The 14,107-nt window shown below is 48.0% G+C and overlaps 1 protein-coding gene across 2 annotated transcripts in view; it reads right to left on the reverse strand.

Moving 5' to 3' along the window:
* The window catches only part of Il6r (interleukin 6 receptor), a 48,140-nt gene that overhangs the window by 23,457 nt on the left and 10,576 nt on the right, over positions 1 to 14,107 (reverse strand). The window lies entirely within an intron of this gene.

Genomic DNA, 14,107 nt, shown 5'->3' on the forward strand with positions numbered 1-14,107 from the left:
GAGAAGAGAAGAGAAGAGAAGAGAAGAGAAGAGAAGAGAAGAGAAGAGAAGAGAAGAGAAGAGAAGAGAAGAGAAGAGAAGAGAAGAGAAAAGAGGAAAGGGAAAGGGAAAGGGAAAGGGAAAGAAACAAACCTTTAAGGACCCTGCCCACAGACTGAAGACCCAGGGGCTCTCAGGGCCCAGGGTGCCTTCCTGGCCTCTGAAGCCAACACCCAGCAAGATCCTGAGCCTCTCCCTCCCTCTCTCCCTTGCGCTCTGTCTGTCCTGATACTCCCCTGTCCTTCTCCCATGCCATCGCCACATCATGTGTATTCCAGGGCTCAGCCTCGACACCCTTTTCCAAATGGCATTCTCCGTTCCCAGCTGAATTTAAGCTCATACTTGTGCCATCTTCCCCACCATGCCACTGCCACACAACCAAATCCAAATCTGTCTTCACCTCAAGACTTAAGGCACAAGGCCAGCGAGATGACTCAGTAGGTTAAAACCCTTGCCATGCAAGCCAGAGGACCTGAGTTAGACAAAGAGAACTGGCTCCCAAAAGTTGTCCTCTGACCACATGTGTGCTGTGGCAAGCCCACAACACACACACATATACCATACATACACGATAATATTATTATTTACTGTTTATTATTTTTATTTTATTCTTTTAAAGATTTATTTATTTACTTATTTGATGTATGTGAGTACACTGTAGCTGTTCAGATGATGTGAGCCTTCATGTGGTTGTTGGGAATTGAATTTTTTTTTTTTAGGACCTCTGCTTGCTCTGGTCAGCCCCGTTTGCTCAGTCCCTGCTTGCTCCAGCCCAAAGATGTATTTATTATTATATGTAAGTACACTGTAGCTGATTTCAAACGTACCAGAAGAGGGCGTCAGATCTCATTATGGGTGGTTGTGAGTCACCATGTGGTTGCTGAGATTTGAACTCAAGACCTATGGAAGAGCAGTCGGTGCTCTTAACCACTGAGCCATCTCACCAGTCCATTTATTATTTTAAAAAGAAAAGAAAGCCGGGCATGGTGGTGCACGCCTTTAATCCCAGCACTTGGGAGGTAGAGGCAGGCGAATTTCTGAGTTCGAGGCCAGCCTGGTCTACAGAGTGAGTTCCAGGACAGCCAGGACTACACAGAGAAACCCTGTCTCGAAAAACCAAAAAATATAAATAAATAAATAAATAAATAAATAAATAAGCCAGGATACGGTGGCACCCACCTTTAATCACAGCACTTGGGAGCACTCTGTGACAGATTGTACAAATTGGTCTACAGAGCAAGTTCCAGGACAGCCAGGGCTATGTAGAGAAACCTATCTCCCAAAAAAACCAATAAATACATAAATGAACAAACAAATAAAAAGTAAAAGAGAACCACTTCTCTAAGTTAGAGGGGAGGGGGCAGACTCCGTAAGGACAAGTACCCTGTTTTATCTCAGTCTAGAATGGTTCCTGGCACATGGCGCCACCCTTTTGCAACTGACGAATGCACAAGTGACCTTATGAATTCACCTAGGAATGAAAGTCAGGCTCTCAAGCGGGAACCCAGCATTCACAAATGCCCAAGAAGTCTCAGCGCGACCGGCTGCACACTGGCCCGTTTTATATGTGATGACCAACATTGAGAATTACTAGGATCAGGGAGAAAAGAGCCAAGGCTTCAGACTCTCTCTGCTCCAACCAGGACCCTACATATCCACCATCTATACGCCTAGGCACAGATGTTTTTTATTTTAGGGACCAAGTTGGGAAGTAAAAAACTAACAAATATATTCTTCATTCTCTGAAGGAAAAAAAAAAAACATAGGTTAGACTTAAGGAAAACAAAGATGAGAGATTCAGGGAGCACTGAGGCAGGCGGGCACAGTGATTCGTGTCTACAAGCTTCATTTGGGAGCCTGAGGCAGGGAAGTCACCAAAAGCTTAAGGCCAGCCTGGGACTCTCAAAACAGACAGATTATAGATTATAGACTCACACAATCTATGATAAATAGACAGATAAAATGAGCCTTGTATAGAAGTGGTCCCACTGGCTGAGGAAACAGAGTCTAGGGAACATGGTCTATTCAGGTTAGGCATATGTGGCTCTTCAAACCAAACATCTAACTTCAAATCAGCAAGAGTCAGCAACACATCTGGCCAAGGATTCGCAGAAGCCAGCTGCTGCCAGAGTGCCTGACCTCATGTCCCCACATGTGGACACTGAGGATAAACACAAGACTCTCTTGGACCTTTGAAGCCCTCTTGCTTGGAAAGAGGTTTCGCCCACTGTTTGGCCTGTGTATGAGCTCTCCCATACACTCTCCTCAGAGGCCACCAGGGAGGAAGGAGTAAGTAAATTGCAAACCCCAAGCCAGGGCAACCTGACCATACTCAGATACACCGCATCAGAGAAGCAGGGCTTCTTCCTGGCTACATGGACCATGGGCCTCCTTCATGCTATCTATGGAGGATGGTCTGATAGGTGCAATGTCAGAATGGTGGCCACCACTTTTCTCTCTACCTCCAGAGTCTTGGATTAAAAATGGAAAAAAAAAAAAAAAAAAAAAAAGGCAGAGGCTGGAGAGAGAGCTGAGTAGTTAAGAGTGATGACTTTCTTCCAAGGACCCTAGTTCTGTTCCCAGCGCCCACATCGGGCAGCTCACAACTGCTATAAACTCTTGCTGGTCTCAGAGAGACCTCATACACAATAGCATACACTTACACCAGAGGTTCTCAACCTTCCTAGTGCTGCGAACCTTTAGTCCTCATGTTGTGGTAACCCCCCCCAACCATAAAATTATTTTCACCGCTACCTCATAACTGTAATTTTGCTACTATTATGAATCGTGGTGTTACTGTTTTTAGAGATAGAGGTTTGCCATAGAGGTCAATGACCCACAGATTGAGAACCACCAACTTACAAAGATATACATGAATAAATAAAAATAAAATAAATCTTTTTGTTGTTGTTGTTTTTAAAGAAACAGCCAAGCATGGTGAAGAACACCTTTAATCTTAGTAGAGTCTCTGTAAGTTCTAAGACAGCCAGGGTTTCAAAGTCAGAGATTGTCTCAATAAGATAAAATAAAATAAAAATAGCATGTCACCTTGTAACTGGGTGAGACTGAGGAGGCTCCCTAGACTTCTCTGGCTCACAGTGAGTAAGGAAGGGCCCCCACCCCGCCAACCAGCACCCAAGGCTACAGCATGAGGGAGGGACAGGTTTGGGCTCCAGAGAGCCCCACCTGTGAGAAATGCAGCCTCTGGAGCAGACGTCACACAGCGCTCACAGCAACAGCCCGAGGGACGACTCCAGTGCCTGAGACGCCCAAACCTCGGTGCTGAGAGGACTCTGAAGCCTTCTTCCAGGAGTCTCCAAAGGCCTTCTTTCTAACAAGCATTGTACGTATTCTTCAATGCATTCTTTTAGTATTTCATTGTTCTGTAACTATTTTACACACTGTTGAACATATGCAAATTAACATATGCAATACTCATAAAAATTATGACGCATAAAACACCCAGGAGATTCCCTTGAAACTAGGGCAGTTGTTATCTCTGAAGGTAGCTCTGGTACCAGATCTACAACTTTCTGTTCTATATGTACTTTACATTTGGCAGCTTATCTTCCTTTAAAACTTTTATTACATTGTCTGTCTGTCTGTCTGTCTGTCTGTCTGCCTGCCTGCCTGACTGACTGACTACCTACCTACCTATCCATCCATCCATCCATCCATCCATCCATCCATCCATCTATCTATCTATCATGGGGTTGTACTTGTGATGGCACATGTGGAAGTCAGAAGACAACATGTGGGAATTCTTCCCTTCAATCATGTAGGACCTGGGGGTTGAATTCAAGTTACCAGGCTAAGCAGCAAGCATCTTCACCCGCTGAGCCATCTTGCTAGCCTTCTTCCTTTCTTCCCTACTTAAAAGAGTAAGTTGATTACCCCTGGGCCCCTTCGTCTTTTGTTCCTTTTGTTCCCTGAGCTTCATATTTATTCTCCTATGCTGTGCAGTTTTCAGTCCTGTTTCCACAGTGTGTGGGTGTCACCTCAGTTTAGTATTCCATTATCTGAGGTTTTGACTTGTTTCCAGTGCTGTGGTATTTGAATGAGACCGGCTCCACAGGCTCAAGTCTTTGAATGTTTAGTCCCCAGTTAGTGGGACTGCTGGGAAAGGATCAGGCAGTGCTGGTGGGGGTGTGGCCTTCTGTGGGTGTGGTCTTGCTGGAGGTGTGGCCTTGTTAGAGGTATGGCTTTGTTGGAGGAAAGCATTGAGGGTCCTTCCTCTCCTCCCCTCATCTCCCTGCTTGCTGTCTCCAGATGAGGATGTGAAGCTTCCTGCTGCTGCTCTAGCACGGTGCTGGCTGCTGGCCTATCACCACGATTCTCTCTATGATGGTCATGGACTTACCCTCTAAAGCTGTAAGCATATCCCAGGGTCTTCTGTAGCCCAGGCTGGTCTCAAACTATACAACTGAGGATGACCTTGATACTTGTGTCTGCATCTCCTGAATGCTGGGTTACAGGTGTGTACCTGTACACTGTGTGTGCCTGGCCTGAATGAGGTAAACTTTAGCAAGTCCAATGGTCCTCCAGTTTAATGTATCAATATTCTCACTCTCCTATTTCCACTGGACAAAGCAGCTATAAGGATAAAACCTAACACAGGCATCAAGCTCGTGTCTATATTTCGAACATATACGAGCTTAGATAGAAATATTGATCAAAGGGGCTGGGGAGATGGCTCAGTGGTTAAAAACACTATCTGTTCTTCCAGAGGTCATGAGTTCAATTCCCAGCAACCACATGGTGGCTCACAACCATCTGTAATGGGATCTGATGCCCTCTTCTGGGGTGTCAGTGACAGGATGCTCACATACATTAGATAAATAAATCTTTTTTAAAAAGAAAGAAATGCTGACCAAGGAGAGTCCCTACTGGCAGGTGGCTCCGTTGCAATGTTGGCAGCAGCACTCTGCAGCTGAAGAGCGACTAACAGAATTCACAGGGGAGCCTGGGAGCACCACCAGTGCAGCCCAGGAGCACCACCAGTGCGGCCCGGGAGCACCACCAGTGCGGCCCGGGAGCACCAGTGCATGGCGGATGAAAGACCAGCAACCATGGACAGCTCATACTTTCTTTGGCATTTGCTCAGGCCACTGTCCTGAACTAGTCATGGGTACAAGATGTTTTGGTCAACCACAGGCCACCTACTGAGTAAGGCTCCATAAAATTAGAACTGCAGTAATTCTAGTGCAGTTCATGGCCAGTGATATGGCCACCTTGAGGTCACTCCACAGCATGACATGCACATGGCTGCAGTACCGCTGGTGTGGACCACCTTACTGAGTCAGATAGAGGTATAGCATAGGGAACAGGTGTGGCTGAATGATAGAGTTATAAGTATGCTTACTTTAGAATGTATTCTTATTTCTTTTTAAAGTATATACTCCTATTTTCTTTTTTAGCCAGGCATAGTGCTATATTTTTGTCTTAGATACTATTCTATTTGCTGTCATAAGAGTAACCCAGTATCATCATATCAGAAAGCAGACAGGCATGGCACTGAAGCAGTAGTTGAGAACTTTACATCCTAGGAGGGGGGAGGATGAAGGGAGGAAGGGAGAGAGGGAGGAAGAGGGAGGGAGAGAGAGATGTGGACTTTTGAAAACTCAAAGCCCATCTCTAGAGACACACACCCTCCAACAAGATCACACCTTAGGAGTTTGTGTGTGTGTGAGAGAGAGAGAGAGAGAGAGAGAGAGAGAGAGAGAGAGAGAGAGAGAGACCTAATCCTTCCCAAACAGTTCCACTAGTTGAAGACTAAGGACTTAAACCCATGAGCCTATTGAGGTCCTTCTCAATTAAATACCAAACGCCATAATCAGAGGCAAGAGGATCAGGAATTCAAAACCATGGACTTCTTCAGATCCAGCTCAAGGCCATCCTGGACTCACTGAGATTCTGTCTCAATAAACCAAAAACATCAGGTCAGTAGGAAGGCTCAGTTTGTAGAGACGATTGCACAAAGGCCTAATAACCTGAGTGTGATCCCTGGATCCAAGATGGCAAGACTGAACTGACTCCTCAAGATTTGTCCTCTAACATCTACATGTGTGTACATCTGTGTGCATTGCTCACACACATATGAGCATGTGCACACACACACACACCTACACACACTAATTTATTTTTAAATACAGCTGGGAAAATGGTTCAACACATTGAGTGGTTGCCACACAAGTGTAAGGACCGGAGTTTGAAACCCAAGCCCCACGTGACACCCAGGCACAGCAGCCAAGTGCCCGTAATCCCTGAACTAGGGAGCTGGAGACAAGAGAATCCCTGGGGCTTGCTGCCCAGCTGGCCTAGCTGAATTGGCACACTCCAGATTCAATGAGACACTGTCACAGTGAGGTGGCAGGAGCCAATGGGATGCCTCCACTGGTAAAGCACTTACTTACAAGCCCAAGAACCTGTGTTTGGCCCCCAGAGTCCACATGGTAGGAGCCGAGAACTAACTCCTCCTACCTCCATGTCCACGCCATGATGTATGTGCGTCCACACTAGATAAACAGTGACTTTCCTCCTAGACCAGGCTGGCCTTGAACTGGAAGATCCCCCTGCCTCTGCCCCTGCTCCTACCTCTGCCTCCTGAGTGCTAAGATTAAGGCATGCCCAACTGCTGCCTGGCTTTAGATGTGATTTTGTTTTAACTGAAAAATAAACAAATAAGGTGGAGAGTGACTAAGGAACCCACCCTAGGCCAACCTCTAGCCTCCAGATGCATGCCCACACACACAATTTTAAATAGAATAAAAAAGTTTTGCTATAAAACGGTATGCCACATTATGCTGGCAAGAGATACATCTGCTTACCTCACCTCGTGATAATATCAAGAGACCACATCAAGTGACTGACCGAAATATCAAGGATTGGGTAACTCTACAATATCTGCACATCAACAAAGCCATCAGACAAAACATCTCTTAGACCACGTCCCCATTATGAAGCGACGCATAACTGCCTACACAGGTCACCACGCAGCCATGACTGCAAGACCGTAAGGTCCCGCTTGCTTCGTATCAGGGAACACAATGGCGTTCACTACATGCTTGTTTGAAATACAGACTCTTACAGACAAGGCCTCCACACCGCACTCCCAGAAGCACCGGTGGTGAGTGACACAGTGGTCCAAGCAGAGGCCTCCATGAAGCCCGGTGGGCAGACCCTGCACTGGGGTCCAGCCAGGAGGCACTGCAGAGTTCTCTTCTACTCCTGCCCTTGTCAGTTCCAAGAAAAATTTCCTCTGGCCACTTCCCTATCCCTTTCCTTCCCAATAGAAACCTTTGCACGGTTGGTGAGTAACGTGCATATTGGCCAGGACAGTTCAGTTACTACCCTTGCAAACAATGGCAAATATATTCAGGTAACTGGGAGAAATACCGACCCCTCCCCACAAACAATCTTTCTTTTCCTTCCCACAAAAGCAGCACAAGGGTTCCTTCGCCTGCCTTGGAACTTGATTGATGGCCTTCTGAATCTTTAAAACTGAGTCACCCATTTCTTTCTTCCCTTCTTTCTTTTTTAAATCAGGAACAATTAGTTATAAAACCCATCTGCAAATGGTGACCGTCAGCCCTGCTTCAAAATATATTTCTTCTGAGACTGTGGAGAAAAAAAAAAAAAACCCCCGCTGTGTTGACTTTGATCTCAGAAGCCTGGTGTGCCTAGTGATCAAAAGGACATTCTCAATTGGGAGGCCAGGACAAAAGAACTCAGTGCCAGTCCAAGGGGACAGCCTGACCTCCCACCCAGCCACTGCTCTGCCTCCTGACTCAGCTCTGAGTCAGCCCTTAGCTCCTGCATAGCCTCAGTAGCAGCTCTTTGAAACAGAGAATGTGAAAGCTTGGAATTACCCTCACTGAACCCCGGCCCAGGCAGAGGATGGGACACCAGTCACTTCTTTCTCTTCCTTTGCTCTTCCAGCGAGCTTTGCATGTTTGCTCTGTCTTCTGAGACAAGGGTGTAACTACATTTCCCCAAGCTGGCTCTGAACCCCTGGCTAAAGAGACCCACCCTACTCCTTCAGTAGGAGCTGGACAACAGGCACAACACCAATTTGGCTTTCCTGGGCTTTAAAGAGTCTTATCTTGCTCGTATTTTTTTTTCTTTAAACAAAGACGCTACATACTGACCCCAGGTATTACGTGGGCTGCGGGTGTGCAGTGTGCATGGAATCCTGGTGATGGGGTGGACTTAAGACAGGCAAGTTTTGGGCTGGAGAGATGACTCAGTGGTTAAGAACACTGACTGACCTTCTGAAGGTCCTGAGTTCAAATTCCAGCAACCACATGGTGGCTCATAAACCATCTGTAATGGAATCTGATGCCCTCTTCAGGTGTGTCTGAAGTCAGCTACAGTGTACTTACATATAAATAAATCTTTAAAAAAAAAAAAAAGAAAGAAAAAGATAGGCAAGTTTTCAAACACTTTCAGACCAGAGTCTCCACCCCACCCTTGTAGCTCTTCTTTGTCACTGGCCAGACCGGTCACTCTCAGCCCACCCTTCCCAGCAAGCTTGATTCTGGAAGGGACAAAAAGAACCATCTTTGGGCTCAGCCTCCATTTTCTCCATCTGGATGTCTCATGCTTTTGAAGGCAGCCAGGACTCCGCCTCAGTGAACCCCACTGGAGGAGACACAGCAGGGAATCAGGTGGGTTTGGACTCCGGGAACATTCTTCCTGTGAGACAGGCCCAGTGACCATAGGCTCCCTCCCATACCCCGAAGGCAGCGTCGGGTGTGGCAGCTGCTACACAGGATGAGATTCAGCAAAGAGCACACAACATCTGCCCTTGAGCAACTGCTCGGCCTGTGACAGTCAGGCACAAGCTTAAGCCTGTCCCCTCCTGAAGGATTCAACATTTTCCGTGCAGCTTTGCACGCGAGGCCACACGTCTCCGCCAGGAGAGGGTATTAGCAGTCACTGAACATGTGTTCCACGCTGTGGCTGTGTTCTCCCCACTCTTCCATACTGCTACCTTGTCCAATCTCCAGATTCCTGGGGGCCTTAAAACTACCCACAATCCTGGCTATTTGGAAAGAAAATGTTCCTGATGCTGAGAACAGAGATAAATCGTTCTAAAGGGCAAAGAGAAACTTGAGAAGGCCTTGAGAAACCACTGGGAGTTTGATAAGCAGATTGCCCAGAACCAGTTCATAAAAGGGGAAGAGTATATTTAAGGAATTCAGAAGGGAGCCACCTGGGGGATGGATGGGGTCTGAAGTCTCCTTACACAGCAAGGAAGGAAGGGAGCCCCACAGGGAAGAAGCATTGTGTGAGACCCTCCAAGAGGACAGATCAGCACTGGCTCTGCTGACAGAGGAGGCCCCTGCTAAGATATGTGCAGACTAGGCACCATTCTGCCTCCCGTGCCAGCCTCTATGACGATGGCCACATCTTTTCCTGCTTCTGTTTCTCCCTGCAATGACCTTGAGAAGGAACCAGCACCCGACACCCAGCTCCTGGTTCATCATAGAGCACCACCGGCAGGAGAAGACGGGCATCTGAAGATTGTGAGTCTTCCTGGCCCTTGCCAAGGCATGCCACATGCAGAAAGGGACGTCAATGCGTCCCAGGCTCCTAACAAGACTCTGCAGAGAAGTCAGAAGTACCTCAGGTGGAACTAAATTCAGGAAAGAATGAAGAATATCCCTGCCAGTCTTCCAAAGTGTGTCCTTGCCCCTTGGGGCACGTGGTGCGTGATCTAGCCACAGCTCAGTTGCTGGCTGGTTGGATAGGGTTAGGCTTCCATAGTGTCTTGCCCAGTTTTGTTCATTTTTGAGACAGGCTCTTGCTATGTGGCTCTAAGCTGGCCTCAAAGTGATAGTGATCCTCCTGCCTCAGGCTTCAAAAAGCTGAAATTAAAAACATGTAGCACCTGGCCTTACCCGTGGGTGTTAGGCAGTGTGGGGACCCCTGATGGGGCCCATTTGCCTTCTCTGAGCAATGAGAGTTCAGACGGTGGTCTGGGGGCCCCTGGGAGCCCTGCTCCTGGTATCTAGTGTCCCGTCACTCCCCAGTCATTACTTCTCAGAGGGATCTCTGTTTCCCACAGGCAACGCCCAACTTGAAACATACACATCATCTGCAGATGGTTACTGGGTGATCTCTGGGTGGGGGTCGGGGGACAGTTGATGACCAGGCTGTTCAGGGCCCTCAGACGGATGCTTTTCCTCCCCATGACAGCTCTAAGGGGGGTGGGGAGGGAATTCCCTACCGTCCTTGCTTCCCTGCCTGTGTGGCCTACATTCTCTCTCTGGGACACTGGCCCCACAGTAGACTCCTCCCCACTCCCCACCCCCAACTGAGGACTTTGCAACATAGCTCTGGAAAGTGGGGCTCTCTCCATTAGGATAAAGTCTGGTTCCAGAAAGCCAAAGAGCTTTGCTGTTGCTGTTGCTGTTGCTGTTGCCCCAGCTCCTCTCCCTCCTCGTGTAAACTTCAAATGTCAATAGCCAGAGAGAAAAGTATGCACACAATGACATATTTCTCAACTTCTCCCGAAGCTACTGCTGCTCTTGCCAGCAAAAACAAGTTCAGCTTCCTGGCCCTGTTTATGTAAGCAGTGAACCAGCTGCCGACCTGTCACTGAGGACATGGGCTTAACATGGGCCTGCTAATCCCACCCCTCCACCCCACTTCAGGCAGCCCAAGGGGTGGCTTCCGGCCTCTTGGGTTGCAGGGCATCCACATTGAAAGTCCTCTCAAGGTACTAAAGGCCTCCATCTAGAAGGGAGTGGCCATGCAATTGGATGGTGTGCAACCGGTCAACATGCAGAGAGAGAGACTTCGGGACACTCAGTCCTAAATAGGATCAAACTCTTTCCTCGGGGCTCAGGAGGCTATGCAGAAGAGGAGATGGAGAGAGTGTAAGGGCCAGAGGTGTTTCCAATGGAAACGGTACCCTCCAGACACAACAGGGCTGATGCACACAGGAACCCAGAACTGTGGCAGTGTGCACAGGGCCTGCTCAGCCAAGTCTGATAGGACCCAGCACTGAGAGGGGAAAGTGGACGGCTCCCTCGTCTAACCGAGAGCTGTCAGCGGTTAGTACACTCTTGCAAAGGAAATGTTCATCTTTCCCAGTGGAGTCTCACAGGGTACCTTACCCACACTTCAGGGTAGATAGACCCCTACCCAGGAGCAGATGACCAACATAAAGTGCACTCAAGGGTAATTTTGTAGACGTTGTTGGTCCCATTTAACTCAAGAGGGTTTTTTGGTTTGGTTTGGTTGGTCTTATTGGTCTTATACTTACAGAGTTTGGTTTCTGGTTTTGTGGTTTTGAGATTTTAAGTGTTCGTGGTTTTTGTTTTGGGGTTTTTTTTTTTATTATTATGTGTTTGTTTTTTAAAGAGGAAGAGAAAAAAGAATATGGAGTTGCGAGGTAGGGATGATCTGAAAATAGTTGGGAGAGAGGAAAAACATGACCAGAATATATTGTATGAAAATAATTTCTTTTAATAAAAACAAAAGAGCAGGCAGGTGGTGGTGATGCACACCTTTTAATCCCAGCAATCAGGAGGCAGAGACAGGCAGACTCTGGGTTCCAGGCCAGCCTGGTCTACAAACCAAGTTCCAGGACAGCCAGGGTTACACAGAGAAACCCTGTCTCAAAGCATCAAAAAGAAAAATAAAATATAATAAAATAATTTTTAAAATCAAAGGATCAAAGCAACAGAAAAGAAAGAAAGAAAGAAAGAAAGGAAGAAAGAAAGAAAGAAAGGAAGGAAGGAAGAGGGCTGGTAAGATGGCTCAGCAGGTAAGAGCACCCGACTGCTCTTCCAAAGGTGCAGAGTTCAAATCCCAGCAACCACATGGTGGCTTACAACCATCCTTAACAAGATCTGACTCCCTCTTCTGGAGTGTCTGAAGACAGCTACAGTGTACTTACATATAATAAATAAATAAATAAATAAATAAATCTTTAAAAAAAAAAAGAAAAGAAAAGAAAGGAAGGAAGAAAGAAAGGAGATTGGTATGGAGGAGTTGGGAAGTGTGGAGGGGTTGTCAGGAGCCTGTAAGCAACTCATGTCCAAGCAGAAACAGATGCAAACTTAGGTCTCATGGGGTTAAACAAGTCCCCAGTATTCACAGTCACCTCTCATTGCATTCTCCACATAAGGGCTAGAGCCGTCGTCCATCATCTGGTATGATGGTACTTAAGCCAGTTTTACAGAATGCTCACTACACACTGGGCATCTACTGAGCTCTCAGAAGTCCTGCAGGAACAGGGGTGTCATCTATACCATTCCCACCCCAGAACTCACTTTTGAGGCAACAAGTCAGAGAAGTTGAAGAACCAAGTTAGGCAGAGTACAGCCCATGATCACAACACTCAGGAGGCTGAGGCAGGAGTATTATGAGTTTGTTTAAGGCCAGCCTAAGCTACAGAGTGAGGACTTCTCTCAAAAATGAAATGGGACTGTTTAGGAACAGCTACTGAGGGGACATGCACACTAGGCATGGGTGAGTTGGGAGAGGTCAGCCTCCCTCCCACCTGACCTCAGGGGCTTCTCTCTGACCACCACCCTCCACACATGGATGCAAGCACTCGCGCGCACGCGCGTGCGCGCGCGCGCACACACACACACACACACACACACATGTATACACAAACACATGCACGCATATGTATGCATGCACACATACACACACATATGTATGCACACACACATATGTATGCACGCACACACACATACATATGTATGCGCGCGCACGCACGCGCACACACACGCACAGGCTGCTCACTATCCTGTTTCCCTGATCTAATTTCCCCTCCTCCGCTTTCTCTCTTCATACCTTCCCTGCTTCATTGAGCCTGTGGATGCCTGAGTTCTGAGGAAGACAGGTGAGGGGAAGGGAGCGGTCTCTTCAGTGTCTACCACACCTAGAGAACCCCAGGAGTGGGGCTAGAGTCCTCTTCCTTTGCCCTGTGTGGTGCCTCTCCTCTGCCTCTGAATCCCCCACTCTCCCTAGTTGCCCCACACCGGGACCTCTTCTCCGTGACTCCCTAGTTGCCCCACACCGGGACCTCTTCTCCGTGACTCCTCCAAGATACGGCCCCAGGCAGACAACACTCCAGGCTGTGTCATAGTCCTTGCCTTGTTCTGAGTCAGCTCTCAAACATTTCTCAGACTAATGGCTCCTGACGGGACACCAGCCCTGCAGCCCACTAATGGGCCTGTACTCCTTGTACCTGCTTGTATTTACCTTGTATTTGACAGAGTCAGTATTTACCTTGGCTCAGCCTTTCTCCCCATCTACCCGGTGGACCATACACCCATGCGTGGGAGGCCTGTGAGAGAAGCTCTTGTGGCCCCACAGAGAAGTAAGTCTGGGTACTCAATCAGACTCATGATGGGACTAGCTCCAAAACAGAAAAACACTGGGTCCCTGGAGTCTTCAGAGAACAGCATATGGCCCCAGGCCAAGAAGGTCTGGGCAGGTTATCTCTCCAAGAGTGTGAACTAGTCAGAGGAGAGATATCTGAGAGCGAGCCTGCTGCCCCACCCCCATCTGTCCCATATTAAGCAAAGAAGAAACTAGAGGCCAGAGGAGGCCCTCCCTGTCACGGGGACTTGAGTGACGTTGGTCTAGAAACCACTGTGGGGACATGCTGCAGCAGGATCCAGGTGGTGAGACAGGGACCCCTCAAAAACCTAAGGATTCTTGACCCACTTCTTGCTCCATAGAGAACCAGACCAGTGTAGCCAAAAGCACGCCCTGGGCTCTGGGCTCTGAGTCCGTGTCCACCCCACAGCCATCTGCCTTCGTAGAAGTTCATCATAAAAGGGCTTCTCTTCCCGTTTCTGACCACGGTCTTAGGATCTAACCAGGAGCCTGGCCCACAGTCAGGGTTTCGGGGTTTCTGGAAGGTGGGTAGAAAGTGGTAAAGCAGGAACCTTACATGTCTCTCTTAGGACGACTCAAGGCAAATCTACCAGACCAACCCTCCCCCAGCTCCCATGCCCACCCCTTCGAAGCTCTGGAGCTGAGTCAAAATGAGATGAGTGCCCTTGGGGAGGGGAGGGGAGGGGAGGGGAGGGGAGGG

The sequence above is a fragment of the Mus pahari genome, chromosome 4 (genome assembly GCF_900095145.1).
Source record: "Mus pahari chromosome 4, PAHARI_EIJ_v1.1, whole genome shotgun sequence".
Lineage (NCBI taxonomy): Eukaryota > Metazoa > Chordata > Mammalia > Rodentia > Muridae > Mus > Mus pahari.